At 36.2% G+C, this 14,692-nt stretch overlaps 1 long non-coding RNA gene across 1 annotated transcript; it reads right to left on the bottom strand.

Annotated features, from left to right (window-relative positions):
* Positions 1-475: 475 nt before the first annotated feature.
* LOC126409213 (uncharacterized) lies at positions 476-9,621 on the bottom strand. The gene is made up of 3 exons (XR_007572010.1): positions 9,558-9,621; positions 8,712-8,865; positions 476-728 (listed from the first exon to the last, which is right to left on the bottom strand). It is a non-coding gene; the product is annotated as an uncharacterized LOC126409213 (long non-coding RNA).
* Between the last annotated feature and the right edge of the window lie 5,071 nt (positions 9,622-14,692).

The following is a 14,692-nucleotide window of genomic DNA, read 5'->3' as shown; positions in this document are numbered from 1 at the left end:
AAGAAAAGAAGGCAGTCATGTTGATAACGAACTATTTACACATGTTCAAGGGGTAGACTCTTGTTGATGTAAGTTACACTCCAAGGTTTGGTGATGTTGAAAACTTGAAACTGACATCTTGGATGTGCATACTCGTTGATGCATATCTATAGATATACTTGACCTAACATCCAGAACTTTGAAATTAATGTGGGGGAATGAGGTGAAGGACTTGTCGTTTTCAGATAGACATAGAAAGTGAAAATTTTACCATCTATTATTGTCTTGGGATTTAAACCATGCTGTGCCATTAATGTTGAATATAGAACAAGTTTCAGATACACAGAGAGGGGAAAAAAATTGAGGGGTGTCATGTCAACATGAAAAGTGTTTGGCAAAGAGTAACATGGCTGCCATATGCAAAAGCAAAGTGCAGGGTCCATGTCATCCAGCCAGAACTTCTTGGTGGTTGGGTCCCTTGAGGCAATATCTCATTGGTGAAGGAATCTCATTCCTCATGGGTGGACTCCTTTTTTGCCGCTCAACTGTGTCCTTTCTCTCTCTCCCTCTTTCTCTCTTTCTGCCACAGACACATACACATATGCATGCAAGCAAGCATGCATATTCACACATACAGAGTAAAGCAGAAAAAAATTAACTAGAAAATGTCAGATGGAAGTTTGAAGAAATAGATAGAAAGTACTCCAGTTGCTGCTTCACGCCATGCATTTGTTGTAAAGCTGAGCAAACTTGCTCCATAGATTGCACACACAGACAAAAGATGGAAATTAGGCAATGTTCCAGCAATAAAAGGAGGCTATGTCACCAAATCAGTTGAAGTTACCATATGGAATGAAGACACACACACACACACACACACACACAGAGAGAGAGAGAGAGAGAGAGAGAGAGAGAGAGAGAGAGAGAGAGAAGGGTTAAAGGGGCTTCTTTCTCAATGGATGAGTAATGCAATCTTTTAGTGCTTAAAGCCAGTTCAAGCACCTTGCAGCCATTCTTTTGGGTCTATCGTAAATAAAATTCTCTTATCACTGTCTTTTTGACTGCTGGATGCATTGGATTAAATTCATTCCATAACTGTCTTTTTTTCGCTTTAGATTGTACAAATACCCTTTGTCTATCGTAAAGAAAATGATGTTCCCGTCACTTTGTCTATTTTACAGGTGGATATTATGGATTAAATTCATATCAGAACTGCCTTTTTTTTGCTTTAGTTTATACAAATACCCTTGGTCTTTCCTAATTAAAATGATGCTCTTGTCACCTCTTAGATTGAGCCTATTGATTCCTTCCTTGAAGAGTTGCCTACCAAAGGGCCATTAACTCATGATCACCACATGGGTGCTCTCTAGTTTCCTTTAAAATAAAAACAAAAAAGAGGCAGAAGGGCAACCATGTGCATGGTGTCCTTTTCTTCCTTTCTTTTCTCCTTTCTTCAATGGACAGGTAGATTTTATTCTCCATTTTCAAATGGGTTGGCCCCCATGATGAACAGATTGTTATTTTTAGAGTGAGTGGGAGTTTTTGAGTGCACCCATCAACATCATTGAATCCAAATCATTTTGGCTATGAAACTAAAAGGCCCCATTGTACTACCTCGGCCACTTAAATATTCTAAGTGTCACCCACTCAAGGACTGCCTAGCTCATTGATGCCCACTTCGAGGTAGGCTTTTTCTTTTTGGCTTCTTTAATTGACAGAAAATGGTTTGTTATTTTAAAAGACGGGTTGGAGCATGGTAGGTTTTGAACCTGAAAAACTGAGGAACTCTGCTCCAGCCTGTCTTCTAAAATTGGCAACTAGAAATTAAAGAAAGAGGGAAACCTATTGTATTTATTCCCTCTCCCTCTCTCTCTCACACACACTTGAAAATTGCTCCTCTTCCTCTTCCACCTACTGAAAAACCAGGGAAGATGGCAATAGTAATCGATGCACTTGCAGAAGCAGCCATTTCTAATTTGTTCCAGTCTGTAACGAGTTTGTTGAAAGACAAGGTGGACCTCATCCGGAATGCCAAAGTCGAACTCGAGAAGCGCCAAGAGAAGCTGAAACGCTTGCAGGAGGCCATCAAAGTTGTAGAGTGAAAACAGACCTAAGATCCAAATAGGCTAGGGGTAGGTTGGTCAAAAGTAGGTTTAAACCTACATAGGGATAGGGTTTGACTGTAGTAAATGTGTTTGATATTATTCAAATCATGTGATATATGATATAAACTTCATTCATTTCATATGAATGGGTGTCTAAAGAAATTTGACTAGACAAAAAGGTTATGGAAATAGGTTCACAAGTAGGTGACTCTAAGACGGATATGAGCTAGGTCTTTGTGGAATCGATGTCTACATGACCTAAGGTTTTTGAAATCATTTAAATAATTTAACTTTCTAAATATTTTAGAAAAACATGAATTTGAAGTGGTTCTTGTGTGAGAACCAAATTGGATTCAAGTTTTCACATACTTGGGTTAATGCCAAAGGGTATGCTATTAGGCTGACCCATTGTTCCATTAGTTCCTAAACATATAGAAGTCGATTGCCATTATTGTGAGGGAAAAATACAAGATAGAACCATGCTAACTTTATATGCCAGAAGTGAAAAACAACTAACCAATATTTTCACCAAGTGTCATGCGAAAGAGAAGCATCAATGCATAGCCAGCAAATTTGGACAAATTGACATTTGTACACCAACTTAAGGGGGAGACTATAACGTGATTTCAGGAGAAGAGGTCAGCATCTTCACCCCCAGCTAAGGCATATCAGGTGGTTGCACATTTTTGGAAGTGATATCTTTTATTCCTAGAAGCTTATTGTTGTCCTAGTGAATGCATTTTGGCCATTCTTAATTTCTTGGTTTCGAGATTTCTTCCCATGCTCATTATCCTGTAGCCCTTTATATTCTCACTTTGTATGATATCTCTTCTTCTCCTTGGATGTATGCTAATATGTCAAACCATGTAATCTTCTGTGTGATGATTTCTTCGTGATTTTGTTGATTGATATCATGATTTAATTGATAAAGAATAACAATATATGAGTCATGACATAGCGCAAAGGTGGTTAATTTCAATGATTGCCCACACAGGACCCACCATGGTCAATTGATGCACCAACAGTTGACAAGGTAACTCCATAAAGCTCATACGTTTGTACAAGTGTGTAAGCATGTAAGGGAAAGAATCACATGGGTTCATGTAAATGGGTGGCAAAATATATTTATGAGGAGGTTAAGATGGATGAAGATAAAAGATCAAAAGTACAATTTTTTCATCTTTATGCATCGCATGGATTAGTAAAGTTTATTCAAACAACATGGAGTTGCTAGTTAATTATCAACTACAAAGACACTTAAGGGCAAAGGAGTTAGCACTCACAGATATAATTTATGATTTCCATGAGTCTAATAGACTCCAAAGTTTGATTATGCACTCCTTTCAAGTGTCCATGAAAGGTCATACAATATGGTTGTGAAAATTATCGAAACCAACAATCTAAACCAGATCATTAATTCAGTGGACTAAAAGATTAGCGATATATCAGATGTTTTTTGACTTACAAAAATCAGATGCCAGGACTAATGAACATAACTTTTTGTTCATTTTTTAGTATCATAAACATATGTTATACACACACTTTAGCAGTTAGGTTTTCAAAATGATTGTTCAGAAACACTGGAAAAAAAAACATTGGATGGCCAGATGCATGTCGATCATTATGTGTACTGCTTAGCATTTTTTTTTATTCTTGCCCCATGCATCTTTTTTTATGCAGCTTTTCTCGTAGCTAATTAGTCAATAACAAATCGTGTTCTTGTTTCAGCAAACAGGCCTTGATTATATATAGATAGTGTTTCTAAATTCAACATTCAAACTTTGAAAGTAATCACACCAATTCCACGAACAAGGAAATTGTGTTTTTGAACATGTACTCTAAAGACATGTGATATATATGATAGTGGTTATAAATTGTATTTTTGAATCTATATGTTTTGGTAACTTTTTTTATGCTTATAACAGGTATGCCATTTGCCGTGATTATCTAATAGATGGATATGAATTCTTCTCCTTAGGAATCATGCAGCTCCTTCAACAATTAAGTATATTATATATTCAATTTTCCTTAGCTTTTTTTACCTTGTATAACCATAGACCTATATATTATCCTTGGCTAAGAAAAGAGAATTGAGAGTTTACAAGGAATATATATGGATTATTAGAAAAACGTTTTTTTAGATGAATATTAGAAAAAGCTCTTTGCTTTGCATGGTTTGTGAAAAGCTTTCTAATATGCCATTTGCCGTGATTAATGACGGTTGCATATTAGGGGGTTGAAATTAACCAGATAGCCTTCCTACTTGGAAAGGAGTATCCTTTCCTCTTGGAGAATAGAAAAAAGAAAGTCACTTTCTAAAGAATAATTAAAATATGTATCTGATATTTGATCTAAAAATAACAAAAATCCCCATCTCCTCGAACGGTAGAACAAACACACCCATGTTAAGCACCAAACATGCGAACTGCTCTATCTCTAAAGCCCACCCCTCTCTCTATTTTGAACACGCCAAGAAGATGTTTGAATGCCATAAAACCTAGTTTTCTTGGCTCGTAATAATTTATTTTTTCTTTTCCTTACCTTGGGTTTTTTCATATATACTTCTAGGACCCAGTATTTCCTTAAATTGTTCTAGCCAGTCAACTCTTATTACCTTTTCATTTCTCCATTTTATTCCAGTGAACATATCCAAATAATATTACAAAAGAAATGGTTTAAAGAAAAGAAAGAAGCATAGGGATGTAAAAAAAATTGAATGAAAAGGAGAGTAGGAGGAGGAGGAGGATTGATTCCTTTTGGGGAAGAATAGAGAGAAGAGATCTTGTTAATTTTCTTTTTGTTTTTCGCATTTTATCATTACTATTTTATGAATTTCTTCCTTTAAACTAGTTGACATAATTTTTCAAAAAAATTATGATGGTTAATACCATTTTCTTGAAATTTACTACTCGACCTTAAACTTTTTGCAAAAAGTTTTATGGTCATGGTGCATATGTGATATTTTAAAAGAATTTATGGGTTGAGAAGTGCCTGGTTGCCTATGTTTTCAAAGATGGTTTTCATTTATTTTTAGCCATTGAGTCGAGGTGAGTAACTTAATTTATATTTTCTATGTGTTTTTCTCCTACAAATACAAAAAAATAATTTTTTGGGTGCACAAAGTGAACCCTATCGCTCGGTTGACAGGCTGAAGCCTCCCCTCCTTCCCCTTGCCCTTGGATCGAGACCTGCGTTAGGACTCCACTCAGGATGTTGAATGTACCTACTCATAATTAATGATTTGGGCTACCTATATAAGCTAATTAAGTACTTCTCAACAGGTCAATGATGAGGTAATTTTATATTGAAGAAAATTCTTATGCGTTTCCTTTTTCTTCTTTTTTTGTTTATACGTAACTAAACTTTCACTAACAAACATGGCCTAGATTGAGACCAAAAACTAATTGGGGCATTATTCTTCGTTATATATGTATTGGCCTTTAGGTTTAAACAGCCAATGATCTAATAAGGTCTACTGGCTATCTAGGCTTGGGCATCAGCCTGGCACCGCCGATAAAGAGTCAGGCCCAGACTAGTCCTCAACTCATAACTGTGGCTTGGCCCCGGCCCAACACCCGAAACCCGAGCTCAGACCCGGCTCAGTTAAAATTTAAAATATATATTACTAACATAAAATAATATATAGATATAATTAATTTTAATAAATACTATAATTATATATATATATATAATAAACAAAAATAACATTAAAACTCTTTTATCAGGCAGAATCGGGCTTAGTCAAGCCCACCTGGGCTTGAGCCTTGTTCCAGTTGAGCCACGTATTGGGTACCCGGCCCAATGCCCAGGCTTATGGCAATCTCAAGGAAAGTGGGTATTCCATGTGCAAACACCCTACATATGACAAGGCACCGGGGACCTGTCATGCAAAGGGGGTTCGGCCCATTGAGCTGAGACCCACTCTTCCAAACATTAAAATTATTTTGCATATTGTTATGACCCATTTACCCATTTAAGTGATAAAAAAGTGTCTTCATTTTTTTTGTCATACTCATAGTTTTATCTCATTATCTCATAAATATTTTGTTATATCATACTTATGTTTAGCGTCATTTCATACATCCATCATTACCTCATACCTATTTGTTATGTCATATACAATATCGCATACATATTTATTAACTCGTACCTATTTATTATCTCAAACATCCGTCATTCTTTGTACCTATTTGTTATCTCATATATATTATCTCATATCTTTTTGTATCTCCTACCTATTTGTTATTTCATACATATTATCTCATATGTATTTGTTATTTTATATATATTACTTATTTGTTATTTCATATATCTGTAATTATTTCATACCTATTTGTTATCTCATACTTGTGATCTCACACCTATTTGTTATCTCCTACACATGCATGCACAATGTTGGAGCATTAAAGTAAACATGCATATTGGTAGTAGCATCCACAACCGGCGTATGCTCATTATATATATGGAGCGACATATAAAACTTTATCAAAAACATATTCTCAAATGTTAGAAGTGAAGTGCTAGAATCTAAGACAAAGTAGAGAAAACTATGAACATTTAGGCAACTACAAATTATGCACATCTCAATTGTCGGAGGGCTACCTCAGGATGATCATTAAATTGAAGGGACAATTTAAAATTGCTTACATTGACCAAAATTACTCATATTTATGATTTTTGTCAAGCTGCCTTCTACCAGTCTACACCTTGAACGGGTTAGGTCACCTTGTCTACTTTATTCTACCAAAATCCATAGTACATGAGTTTGTATATGCAATCATGTTTAAGAATTTGGCTTGATCCAAACAGGAGTGTGTTTCCAATGCAAAGCTTCTAGGGAAGTAGTGCTCCAATCCGAGCAGACCACTATTTCTGTATCATATTTTTTTGATAATATCATTAAGAATTTATTATCAAGGGAATTGCCACATAGCTTCTATCACTTCCTTGTGAGTTTTCTAGGAGAATGTGATTTCTATCGGTTCTTAGTTATGCCATAGACCTTCCAAACAAATGCCATACTTCAGTGAAGAACGGGAAACTACTTTGTCAAGGCAAACGAAAGCAGGAAAAAAATCAGTGGTTGCCCATGTTTTTATATATATATATATATATTAGCTTGGAAAAACTGGACTCTCTCTCCCAGTACTTGACCCCCTCCCCCTCACCCACCAACTCTCCTCTCCTCTCTCTGTGTGAAAAACAGAAGGAGGATTATGCCTATTTGTGCACGTCAAAGCAAATAGTGTAACACCCCATAAGTTTAGTCCTGTATCGAAGATTATGAGGGATCTTCAAGGACTTATAAAAGGAGGCCATTAATGAGATGATTCTCCTGGTTCCTAGCGAGGCTAGAGCCGAAACTGCCAGGGGATGGGTTGGGATCCGTCGAACCAGGGGCCCGAGCCCAGGAGTGGGTCGGGTTGTTATAGTGGTATCAGAGAAGTTTCAACACTCGGACTTGTGGTCCCAAACACGTGACACGTGTGCTTTAAGGGAGGTGGATTGTAACACCCAGAAGTTTAGTCCTGTATCGAAGATAGTGAGGGATCTTCAAGGACTTATAAAGGGAGGCCATTAATGAGATGATTGTCCTGGTCCCTACCTTTTTGAGGCTAGGGCTGAAACTGCTAGGGGGCAGGTTGGGATCAGTCAAACCAGGGGCCCGAACCTAGAGTGGGTCAGGTTGTTATAAAAAGAGCGGCTCATGGGTGTAAGTAGTCGGGATATGCCAAAATTTAGAAAATCAATACATGTAGAGACTTAAAAAAGGAGCCTTAGGTGGAGTGAATGACTCATTCATTCTCAATAAATATTACAATGAATTGGGCGAAGAGAATATACTTTGTTATGCTTCCCTTTTGCTTAAGAACAATAGACTCTTTTAACCAAATTAATTTCCAAAGAAGCAAGGAGCATGCATTACAAAGCGTGAAAATACGACATGATTATTGGCAACCTTTATCAACTGAAAAATCTCATAAACTTCGTGGTTGATACATTTGGGCTCAAAGAGATTGAGGAGGTCAGCTAAAATAAAGTCAACAATGATTTAAAAATTTGCCTTCACCACGCCTGCGAACTTATTCTCCCAAGTCATCAGCTAAAATAAGCACATTTGTACTTGACTCACAAAGATAATGGCTCCCCTATTTAAAAATTTTGATTCATAAATAAAAATTATAGAATCATAATTTCTTCTCAAACAGGAACAGGATCAAAATTTTCAAGTTTCAGTTTCCTAGTTCCAACAAACGAAATACCACGTTAATTTGTTTAATATTTCAATTTCTTAAAAAAATGAGCATTTTGTTTCTATTCTGGATATTTCAAACTCCTCCTTAGAGAAATGATCTTCTTTGAGATTTAATTATTGATTGTAGAAAAAGGACCAACTACCCAACAATTAACAGTATGGTTAAACTTACTGAAGTTGGCTTCTTAATTTGGCCAACAATTACGCTTCATTGGCACTTAATTAAGATGTGGGGAGAGAGACAAATTCTCCCTCTGCTTGCCTACTGAAAGCCAAAAGTAGATGAAAGCTAGGCCTAGCTAGGGGTGTCCATTCATTCAAAAGAGAAGAAGAACAGCAGTTCGGTGAGAAGTTGAATGGTGGGAATTTACCTGGTTGCCTCCTTCCGACCGATGATGACAAAGGTTTTCCACGAATTTACATCGGCCTCTGTCTATATGTCACAGAAGAAGCAGCCTTATATTTTTGTGAGAAGCCATTAACTGGTTGTGCTAGCAGTAACAGTGGGATGCCCAAACAACTGTGCTGCGAGAGGACAATGTAAAATCAAACTCAGTAAATGATAGCTACATACATGCATGTATAAGAATGTCAACTGTGAAGGCAATCTTGTCCTTTCTCACTCTACGTTTAGAAGGGTCAATTTGTCATCGTTTGCTCTTGGCACCTTTTATCACGATTTCTCTTCCTCTACCGTGCAAAGTTTTATGGTTAAGAGGAATTTTTTTTTCTTTAATTTCCAAAGAATTCCTCCCCTATAATTCTGAACAGCAAAGAAGGAGATCAATCGCTCAAGTGGCTTATTCAATCTTCCTGAGAGTGAGGAGCCTAAAGTTTCTGGCTGAGTGGCCCTAACATTTTAAATCTTAAGACTGATAATGGGAACTAAGTATGTAAATGAGAAAATTGCTACGAGATGTGAAGTTAAAGTATGCACTTACACTGCTATGGTTTCCAGATTATTCCATACGATGCATGAACTGCTAAACGAAGCTTGCTACCTTATGAACAAGGTCTTAGAGAGAGGGGCAAGAAACCATGGCTTCCCTTTTCCTTTGCCTCTTAGGTAAAAGGTTGTGTCCCAAGCAAAGGCTTGAGACTAACTGTATCAAACTATTGGGCGGAAGAGAATGGCAGGAGGCTGGAGATTCCAATTCATGTATGAGAAAAAAAAAAAAAAGCTTGTGGATAGAAGATAAGGTTTGCATGAAGCGTACCCCTTCAAAGATCTGAGTTTCTTTCCATCTGCAAAAACGAGCAAGGTGCACCCTCCGATCTGCTAATCAACACCTCCATTGTCTTGATGGGAAACTTAGGCCATATGTAACTCAAGTTAATGCTTCTTGGTGTATGACAGAAGGAACTTTAACCAGCTCTCATCCTCAGCATGATCTTAATTGCTGTTGATCTTGACTCCCACGTTCATTGGTGAAGTCCCTGCAATTGTTGATTTTGAATTTTCAGAATGTATTTTTGAGGGAAAATCAGAACCTCACATGTCTAAGATGTAATGTAAAGGATTAAATAATTTAAAAAATCAAAATCCCCGCCTTGACCGCTAAACAAAGGACGTCTGGTACATTTTAATATAAATGGTGGGAAATAATGGAGTATTATTGTAAATGTGGACGTTGGAAAACTTAAAATTCACATTCATGATCCACTAAACAATTAACGACCAACAGTACATCTGGTGTGGGGGATTTAAACAATTGGCGCTTGGGGATGTTAATGGATCAGATCTGGATTGGATATCCCTTCAAAATGCTTTTAAAGAATTGGACATAGCAATATATATATATATATATATATATATATATATATTATATATATATATATATATATCTGAGTAAGAAATCGGAATTCATCATATTTAAATAAGAAACTCCATCTTATCAAACTCAGATTCAGTTTTAAATAAATGTCTCGTTAGATAACAAAGGTCTTAACTTAAATATCCTATTCCAAGTTTAAATATCTGAACACAAACTCCGGGTAAACTGAACTAATTGGGGCAGTTGAAAAAGCAGCACCCTTTTTAGTTCTCCCTCGTAAGGAACTTATGTTTTTTTAGGGAGAAACTTGGTTTTGAATGTCATCCAATCTAATCATTTGATTGGGGAATCTTAAAAAGTTAAAATCAAACATGACCAATTTTCCCCACTCAAGTATATTTTTCCTCTATTGGTGAAATCTGGATGGTCTGCGGTTCATCCCTTTTTAATATGATAATCAATGATGAGGTAGCGTCTAATCATGTGTCTTACCTAGGTATTGAAAACCTGACCTTTAGAAGTCTTGCGTCTAATTATGTAAAATATGGCCCATGCATTTGTTGGAGAAGTGCTCTTTTCAGCTTTGAAAGGAAAGTGTTGCTTTGGACGACTTTCTTTATATGATACAGATGTCAAAGAAACACTCCCTTGTAACATATCACAGATATTACTGCAAAATATTGAAGAGTTGCACAACAATCTACGGTGCCGTCCACACCTTCGGGGATGAAAAAATATTCTCAAAATTGGTAAGAGTTTTTTAATAACAAATAGCTTTTTTCCCATACCAATTAGTAACTAAACAACATGGTAGACAACCTAATTAGCTTGCGCCTATATTTATACTAGAAAGGCAATTCTAACAAGTCTTTTAAAGTTGGAAAACATATTCCAACATGTAAGGGATCAGCTAAGGTTAATAATAGAATAGAACGAGTGAGAATCATTCATGGACCCCCTACATCAAAAACTTCACCAAGATAGAAACCTTTTTTGCTAGGGAGAGATGGCTCAAAGGATAAGCAGGCAATCAATACTTCATTTTGCAAGAGTTTGATATTGAAGGAAGTTTAACTCTGAATACACCTAATAATTGACAAAAGAAGATGCACAAGAGGTTATATAAAAAAACCCATGAGGGCATGTGTAGTGACACCTTGGCTATTAAGCTCTAACCAAGCATCTTACGCCGCTAGTGGACAACCATGGCAAAAAATGCTTACCAATTACTGAAGAAGTATATCTTCTCAAATGGGCACCACAGATCTCCATAACATCGCAACGTGGGCAGACATTGATGTTACAAAATATGAAGGAAAAATTAAACGGTAAGTTCAGTTAGACAAAATATGATATATCAAGGTTTTTTTTTTTTTTGAGAAAGTCAACTAAGTGCATATGTGAGAGCAACAAAACATGAATTAACAGTTCATTGCCAAGTTTAGTTGAAAAATTATAATTAACAATTTATTGACACCTTGTACTTTCTCTGTCACAGAGGTCAATAATGAAAGTTCATATATTGGGGTCCACACATTAAAGTACGCTTGTTATGTACATAGGGTGGAGTAGAGACCTTGCTTTCCATTTCTATTTCTATGTTCAACAATTCTTCGACTCAAATCAGCTCCAATTGGCAGTCTCATAAGTGACCCTTATATAGGATATAGGCTGCCACCATGCTGCCAAACTGACTGCAAGCTCTTATTAGTCCAAAAAAGTTTTGAACCGAGTATCATCGCCCCAACTACCATGATAACTTCCATATATATATATATATACATATATATGTATATATACTTGTCTCCCATCTGCTTTCTTATTATTCATTTTCATTTAGTCGGCTCTCTATCTCTCTCATTTACTCCCTTTGTGTCTTCCACGTCTCTCACTTTTTCTCAACAAATTTGAACAGGTACATACATGTATATATGGTTGGTTGCCAGTTGCAGGTTTGACATATACATAAAAGTTGGACTATTTTGCCACCATCACTGTGGGTTTTGAAGGTACAACCGAGCTGCTGTTACAAAACTGGACTATTTTGGCAAAAGATTTAAGCAAAAGCACCGATATAAATTTTTGATATTAAATAAACATGAATTTTATGTGAACGTTGACATGATTTCACAGGAAGTTTAATGCTGCTAATAAAGAGTACTATTGTTTATGCAACCTTAGTTTAAATGACAAGGAAGTTGATGTAAATAGAAGACTACTTTGATTAGGGAGAGATGGCTCAAAGGGTAAGCAGGCAATCAATACTTCATTTTGCAAGAGTTTGATATTGAAGGAAGTTTAACTCTGAATACACCTGATAATTGACAAAAGAAGATGCACAAGAGGAATAAAAAAAATCCCATGAGGGCATGTGTAGTAGACACATTGGTTATTAAGCTCTAACCAAACATCTTATGCAAACTAATTAAGCCGCTAGTGGACAACCGTGGAAAAAAATGCATACCAATTACTGAAGAAGTATGTCTTCTCAAATCTCCATTCACTGGCAGCTTATCTACTCTTTTCCTTATACAAAAATAGGTGTTTCATGTTATTTGATCTATCAATCCACTTTGAACATCGCAACGTGGGCAGACATTGATGTTACAAAATATGAAAGAAAAATTAAACAGTAAGTTTGGTCTAGACAAAAAATGATATATCAAGGTCTTTGTTTTTTTTTTTTTGAGAAAGTCAACTAAGTGCATACGTGAAAGCAACAAAACATGAATTGACAATTCATTGCTAAGTTTAGTTGAAAAGTTATAATCAACAATTTATTTACACCTTGTACTGGCACAGAGGTCAATACTGAAAGTTCTTCGACCCATTAAAGTACATTTGTTATGTACATAGGGCGGAGTAGAGACCATGCTTTCCATTTCTATTTCCATGTTGTACAATTCCTCAACTCAAATAAGCTCCAATTGGCAGTCTCATACGTGACCCTTATATAGGATATAGGCTGGCGCCAAGCTGCAGAATTGACTGCCCTCTTATTGGCCCGAAAAAGTTTTGAACCGAGTATCATCGCCCCAACTACCTGATAAAGTTAATATATATATATATATATATATATATATATATATACTTGTCTTCCATTTGCTTTCTTATTATTTTTTTTCATTGAGTCGGCTTTCTGTTTCTCTCATTTACTCCCTTCGCGTCTTCCACGTCTCTCACTTTTTCTCAACAAATTTGAACAGGTATATACATATATATATGGTTGGTTGCCACTTGCAGGTTCGAGATATACATAAAAGTTAGACTATTTTGCCACCATCATTGTGGTTTTTGAAGCTACAACCATGCTGCTGTTACAAAACTGGACTATTTTGGCAAAAGATTTAACCAAAAGCACCGATATAAATTTTTGATATTAAATAAACATGAATTTTATGTGAACGTTGACATGATTTCACTGGAAGTTTAATGCAGCTAATAAAGTGTACTATTGTTTATGCAACCTTAGTTTAAATGACAAGGAAGTTGATGTAAATAGAATACTATTTTTTTTAAACAATATATGTCCATATATATATATATATATATATATATATATTATATATATATATTTTATATTTATATATTATATATATATATATATATATATATATATATATATGACAATTCAATCCTATCGAATGTGGAATATTTTCTCAGGTGACTAAAATTTTCAAAAGAATATCAGAAAAAAAGCTGTTATTATATTGACGCTGCGGATGGTTTATGATGCAATGATGGTCTATATAGGGTGGCTGTAGCAGCAATGCTTGTTTTTTATTTGTCTTAATATATTCTTATTTAGTCAGATAGCTCTCTCGCTAAAAAATTGAACATGTCCGCTTTGTTGCTTCATGTACGCTATACAGCCTGGCCGTATGTGCCTTTTGTTTGCCGTCAAGGCAGGGGCAGTCTTAGAAGATTGGCACGAAACAAGGCGTGAGTGCTAAACAAACTCTGGTCTTTGAAGCTCAGACATTTGAAGGTATGCATGCTTCCCTGAAACTTATGTGTCCACAGGATTCTTTCCCATATATGCATGAATCAGCAATCTGAGACGCCTTCCCCTCCATTAATTTCACTCCAAATAACAAGAAGGTTGCCCGTTGCTGATTCGAGATATACATAAAATTAAGTTGGTGTCAAATTGCGGAGGACGCAACTTGGAGGCAAAACGGGGTGGCGGTCTGGCACCAGCCGTGTAGCCACCCACTCCGTTAGCTTATTCCTTTACCAGCTCTTGCATCTTATGCTATACATGCACTCAGTCGCTACTAGCTATATCTCCACCTTTGCCTCTTGAAATTAGGAAATAATTCCTGAAAATTAGTCTGCACCATAGAGGAAGAGAAATCACGTTAGAAAGCCTTCCCATGGCAAACACCACATGATGGCCTTCAAAAAGGGAAAGGAAAAAACATAAAAGGTCGATCGTCTTCCCAGTTCGTATATAAATGTTCATGTCCGGAGTTTCATTTTCGGTCGTTCCCTGTCATGTAGCTAGTGGAATCTTTTTTTCATGCCAATCTTGCTTCTGGCCACCAAATGTTAATTCCCCAAAGGCATATATAGGG

The sequence above is a fragment of the Nymphaea colorata genome, chromosome 13 (assembly GCF_008831285.2).
Source record: "Nymphaea colorata isolate Beijing-Zhang1983 chromosome 13, ASM883128v2, whole genome shotgun sequence".
Classification (NCBI taxonomy): domain Eukaryota; kingdom Viridiplantae; phylum Streptophyta; class Magnoliopsida; order Nymphaeales; family Nymphaeaceae; genus Nymphaea; species Nymphaea colorata.
Note: the sequence above shows the minus strand (reverse complement) of the source record. Positions and strands in the feature narration are given on the sequence as shown.